Source organism: Myotis brandtii, unplaced genomic scaffold (assembly GCF_000412655.1).
Source record: "Myotis brandtii unplaced genomic scaffold, ASM41265v1 scaffold2750, whole genome shotgun sequence".
NCBI lineage: Eukaryota > Metazoa > Chordata > Mammalia > Chiroptera > Vespertilionidae > Myotis > Myotis brandtii.
In genome coordinates this window covers 24,516-30,924 of record NW_005360465.1, presented here as the reverse complement: position 1 = coordinate 30,924, position 6,409 = coordinate 24,516, and positions in this window count along the sequence as shown.

Sequence of the window (6,409 nt, the reverse complement as noted above, 5' to 3'; positions counted from 1 at the left end):
CCTGATCAGAAGCTTGATGGGTGTGCTAGACAGCCAGGAAATTTTCGGATACATGTTTGTAACGGGCAACACGAATCTCACATGTCAAAAAACACAGTTTTATCCCTGTTTCCTACTTGAAAGTGATGCGAAGTGCCTAGAGTCACACAGTCCTCCTTCCCAGCACCACACTTTATCCGAATGCTAAGCTGCCAGAGAGTTTCAGTTCCAAAGTGCGTGGGAATGGGCTTTTGACATGGGTGCTTGGAGAGAGACCCAAGGCCACTATGAAGTGAGAGTGACTAGCAAATGATCTTATCTCAAAAGAGGAAATAAGTCATTTAATTCGTCATTTTTTCCCTGTGACCAGTGTTTATTCTTCTTCCAGGAAATACAGCAGGAAATGAGCCAGAGGGGCTGAATCTTATTCTGACTCCAACACACTGTGCCTGGCCCAGGGTCTGAGCCCAATAAAGAGTTTATGGAGGACTGCACAGGGGTCCTATGCAGCTTCTTTGGTCCTTTCAGAACAGAATACCTTGTATTGAGGGTCAAGACCATGGCGTGACATGGCCATAGCATGGGATGAAGAAGTAACCATGGGCAGATGTGCCCAAATATCTCCAAGTCCTGTCTGATTCTGTTACCCTGACATTCTATGAACTGGGAGACTGGTGAGTATGAGGGGAACAGAGATCAGAGGTCAAAGAGCTTCAGGGAGCATGAGGAAAAAGCCACCCAAAAGCCAAGAGAATTCTGAAGTTGAGTCATCTTTATAGAAGTCCTGGAATGAAGAAAAACGTAGGCACCTGTGGCCATTAGTGCACCAAGACTTAATCTGCCATTCATTTGTCTACTCAACATTTATTGAGCAGCTACTATGTGCTGTGCTATGTGTTCCCAAGCCTCTAGCTCCTTCACTCATGCCCAGAGCACCTCACTTAGATACAACATGCACTCAATGAATGTCAGTTAAATCACAATTTGCAGGGGCTCTCAATCTAGTAGAGAGGACACAAGATGTAAACAAATAACCATCAAGGTATAAAATGGGGCAAAGTGCTCATTTCAAGGGTCAGGGATAGACCAAACACCAGGAGGGACCAGCGAACAAACATGGGAGAGATGACAGCATAGCCGAGCCTGGGAACTGGATGGAGCAGCCCAGGAGAAAGGAACAGCATGAGCAAAGACCCAGGGGCTAGCAGAAGGCTGAGTGAGGGCTAACAAAGGGGCACACGGGCCAGTCTGGCTGGAGTGCGGTCTGTGTGAAGGGCACTGTAAAAAGATGAGAAGAGAGTTGCGGGCACATCCAAAGAGGACCGTGTGCGGCAGACAGAAGAGTTTGAACATTCCCCTGCAGACAGAAGAGAAAGTGAAACCGCTGGAACCCTATAGAAAGGTTGGCCTGGCTGCACTTCATCAGAGGCTTGACGAAGCAAGAGCAGGAGGGGTATCTATTCGGAGACTAGGGCAAAAACCACGAGGCTATCCAGGAGAGGGAGCCTGCCTGGGGCAGTGGTCCCAGGAGCTCTGCTGGGGGAAGCCCCGAGCCGCAGCTAGAGTGATGGCTTTACACCCCCCCTGCCTGCAGGAGGCAAAGCTGTACCACAGGTTCAGGAGTCAGGCGGTTCTGGGCTCCATGCAGCTGTGCAACCTCAGGCATGTGACCACGCCTCTCTGATCCTTGTTACCTAGTCTGAAAAATGAGGATAATACTAATACCCACCTGGCAGGGACTCCCTCTGTGCAAATGAGAGAAGAGGCAGTACTGCCTGATGGGGAAGAACACTGTCGATGAACTCCGGAGCCCGACCACCAAGGCTCCTTCTAGTTCCTTCTCAGTTCTTTCCCTTACTCAGTGAGTGACCCTGGGGAGGTTAGCCAACTTTTCTGGGCCTTGCTTTCCTCATCTGTAAAATGGATTTAATAACAATAGCCACATCAAAGGATTCGGTTGAAGACTGAATGAATTCATACATGCAAAGGGCTTAGAACAAATAGTTCTTGGCGCACACAGTACATGCAGGAAGAAGATGATAGCTATTATTACATAAAGCCACATAGGGTGCTGTCTGGCACGCAGAAGGCTGAGACTCACTCAGCACACGCATGGCCCCTTCTCTGTGCTACAGGCCTTTACTATGCTCCCAGCAAATTCAGAAGCCACAGCAGGCAGGGGTGGGACAGATCAAAGAGCAGTGGAGGGCAAGCTTGCATCGGTCTTCTTCCCACCCCCCTCAGGAGACACCCACTCTCTTCAAAGCTCCCCCACACCCCCCACTCCTCACCGTCCTTGCTATGCACATTTGTTCTGGGCACCATTGTGATGGGGGGCCTGTCCGGAACCCTGTGTGTCTGGCTGGGGGTGGGGGACGGGGCTCTCAAGCGCAGAGATCCCGGTGTTGGCTCAGCCTGGGGGCCCCTCCTGCTGTGTGCACGCAGCTAAGAAATGTTTGTGGATGACAACAACCCCATTCTTGTCCCAGATCTAGACAGAGAAGGAAGATTCCTCTAATTCTCATTCAACTTGACAATATCATTTCCTCCCACACGAGTATAATGCTCTCAACACAGTAGGGGGAAGATAAATGGTTTTCCCTCCTGAGAAAAAGGAAAGACCCCCCCTGGGAAAAGCACTGGAGACCCCACAGGAGACAGACTTCCCTGGGGCCTCTCCCTGGGCTTGCTCCTGCCCTCCCAGTGCCCTCAGCCCCTGTGGGCAGCATGGGGAGAGCGCTGACACCCCAGGGCCTGTGGGAGACAGCTGCGTGGTAGACCAGATGTTGCTCTGGCTGTCGAGAACACCAGGCCAGCCGTCTGGCTGCTGTCCCTAGTGTGGGCCAGCTTGTGGGTGGGCAGGGGGTGGGGGCAGAGGATGGAGAGTTCTCCCCAACACCAGCTTCAGCCCACCACCGCCTACAGCAAAGCCGGAGCTGGGCCCCTGCACACAGCACTGGGAACACAGCTGGCTTCAGCCTGGAGCAGCTCAGCAGTGGCCACCCCCCCCTCCCCCCAGCGTGTCTGTAAATCATCCAGGTGCCTGACCTGCAAGGGGGAGCCAGGCCAAGATCAACAAAGAAAGCAGGGCGCTTCTCTAGTCATCTGGCGGGGGGTGGGGGGGGGCAATTTCAAGGAAAACGATCTAAGCATTGGTAGCGCCCAGCAGCTACTAAAAAAACAAACAAGCAAAGCCCTCCTGTCCAGAGGACCGGTGGCCAGAAGGAGGTCGGGCCTCATGTCGCTCCCTGCTGTACTAGAAAGGCCACACCCAGAGCACAGCAGAAGGCATACTGGCATCCGGGAACTTGTCCAGAAGAGACAGTGCGGGAGGATGTGGGAATCCTGGGGGGATGACATGGGTGGGGGTGGACATGACAGCTGCTATCAACTGCAGTAGAGGGAAAGTTCACAGGATCGGGAGTCTGCCTTATGGGTAGTGTGACTTCTGCTGTGTCACTTCACTTCTCTGAGCCCCCAGTTGCTTCAGCTGTAAAATGCGCACTGTGTACACAGACGCACAGGGTCGCTGGGAGGACTCAGTAAGTCCCTTGGCGGAGGAGGGGGGGCCTCAACAAGCCGGAGCTGGGCCCCGGCCCCTCTCTCCCCTCTTCCTCCACCAGAGGGAGCCTGGGGACCAGGAGCGCCCAGCCTGTACCAGCATCTACCTATCCTCCCCCAATGCTGCAGCCTCTGCTGCTAAACTCCCACCCTGCCTGCCCCAGCTTCCAGCGGCAGCCTTCTCACCCACTCTGCAAACCCAGAACAGGCCTGGCAGGGGAGTCACTTGCAGCAGCTGTGGTGGCGGCACTGGCTACTGCATCAACAGGCCCTCCTGACGTCTGGCCAGGAGGCAGAGTGGAAAGGAAGGAGGCACAGCCTTCTTCCCTCTCCTGTCAACTCCCTCACTCATCCCACTCGAATCCTCCAGATACCTAAGGGTCTCCTGGCCTCTCCCAGTTCCTGACCCAGCCAGGTTCTGAGGACAAGAGATTCCTGTGGTTTGGAGAGCTCTTGTGGGAAAATAACAGGCGTCAAAGACAGGTGGGCTTGGGTTCTAGTCCCAGGTCCATTAGGAACTCGCAGCCTAACCTTGAGCAAGGTCTCTTCATCTTGGAGCCTCAGTTTCCTCATCTCTAAAATGGAGTTAGTAATGCTCACTGCCTGTTGTGAGGAGCAAAAGAGGAAATAATGGAGGTGGCCGTATTTAATATGTGGTTAGGAGAAATTCAAAGAACTATCCAACCCCCTTTATGAATCCAGTAGGAAATGTGAAGCCAGGAAATCCAATGAGAACTGGGAGGGATCAAGAGGTTGGTTGGCGTGGCCGGCAGAAGCACCGAGCTCAAGAGCAAACGGGCTGCCAGCCAGCCAAGAGCTTCAAACCTACGTCTGCAGGATGAAGAAACTGAACGTCAGAGAATCCTGGAACTGGGGGAGGCTCGGGTCATTTCATTGGGCTGTACACCTGATTCAAGAATTGTGCTTTCTCCAGCTCTCCTCGACCCCCAGCCCACCCCCCGCCCCCCCCTAGAGGCAGTCTACTGCATCACCAGACAGCCAGGTTAGGAAGTTCTTCCTGATTTATCCCCAATTTTCCCATTGCTCCTGGTTCTGCTCCCTGGAGCCACACATAATGAGGTTGCCCCCTGTCACGGGCCTGATCACTCTAGCAAAGTCCGCAGCCAGGCTTGAGGAGCACAGTGCCTGCCCAGTGTACCCCTGCAGTCACCCTACCATGGCCCTGTCCTGAAAGAAGACCAAGACCATGCTTGGTGGATCCAGACCCTTCCTCCATGTGGGGCCCCACACCACATGCAGCCAGTCCTCCAGGAGTGGCCTCCCAGCAGCCCTGCCAGGGCAGGAGAGCCCCTCTCCCTCGCCCCCACTGCTCTGGGACAGTCCCCAGCAAAACTGAGCTGAGGGTGCACTGCAGTGAAGCCCAGCCGGGCATTCGAGCTGCAGCTGCTGCTCCTGGGGCCCAGCCATCTCAACCCAGCACCCCAGTCTGCTGCCTCACCACGGGGGAGTTGCAGAGAGCTGTCTCCCGGCAGATTTCCTGAGGCAGAAGGCTTCCCCACCCCCAGCCCAGCCTCCGAGAGACACTCCACTGGTTGTGGCACATGGTAGGACCAGCTGAGCGGTGAGAGGAGGGGGAAGGCTGTCCATTCGCTAGAGGACTTCAGACTTGCTCTGTAGTGTGGCTGGATTAGTCATAGAACCATCAAATTGAAGCTGGAGTGGCCCTTAAAGAGCATTCAAGGCAGACCTTGCCTTTGAAAAAGATATAAAGGAACCGATGGGCAGAGAGAGGAAGGTACTCAGTCAAGGTCACAAAGCCAATCTGCAGCAGAACTGGAGGGGGAACCCAGGTCTCCTAACTCCCAGCTCAGTGTTCTTTCCAATCGAGCAGAAGAGAAAGCAGGGAGCCTGGAGGGCAGCCCTGGGAGCCCGCATGCCCTTGACTCTCAGCTTGACATTTAGCCTGACCAGCTTACTGTGGTATCTGCATGGAAGAAGGAGGCCCAGCCCATGTCCCACCAACCCAACAGATAACGCCAAGGTGTCCCAGATAGGCGGACACGCAGACCCCGGCACAGAAACTGGCACTGATCCAACAAGAGGGAAGCTCTGTAGACCGGTCTTCCTTGTGGCCTCTTTAACTGGGTGGTGTTTTTCTGGACGGTGGAGAAGGGGTGGTCTCGGAGGAACTAGCCAACGGCCAGGCCTCCATCTTTGCTCCCCAGGCCAGGCTGTGCTGCAGTTCCCCTCACATGGATGTCTCAGCCTCCAGCAGCCATTCTGCTCCCCACCTGCCTCCCTGGGAAAGGATGGAGCCGAGGCTGCCAGAGGAGGGGGGAGCAGGCCTGCCCGCAGGACCTGCACGGGAGACCCCAACAGGCAAAACAACAACAACGAAAAAAAAAGGAGGGGGGTGTTCTTTTCCTTGGGGTTCTGAGTTGGCACCTTCACAGACAATAAACACGTCCAAAATAAATAAATAAATAAGTGGAAAGCCATCCTCTCGCAAGGATCCGGGCGGGGAGTGAAAAAGTGGAGGGGTGATGACTGCTGGAGGCTCCCACGGGTCACGGTTCTGGGCATCAAGGGCCAACCGCTCTCATGGGGCCAACCCAGTCCCGGGTGGCTAGACAAGGGGCGTCTGCGGTGGCGGGAGGGGGACCCGGCTTCTCCTAACAGGTTGGGGCAGGGGAGGAGGACCTGGAATCAGGCACGGGGTTCTTACTTTACCGGCTGGACAAGTTGGAGAGGGAACTAGAGGGGAAGAGCCGAGGGTACAAACACGCATTCCTTACTTTCTCTGGAGGGTTGTGGCCGGGCTGGTGCTGGTACTGGTGCTGTGGCCGCCGCCGGTCCCGGGACTGGAGCTCCTGGATGCGCCACGGCTCAGTTGGCCCCGCTCCCGAGG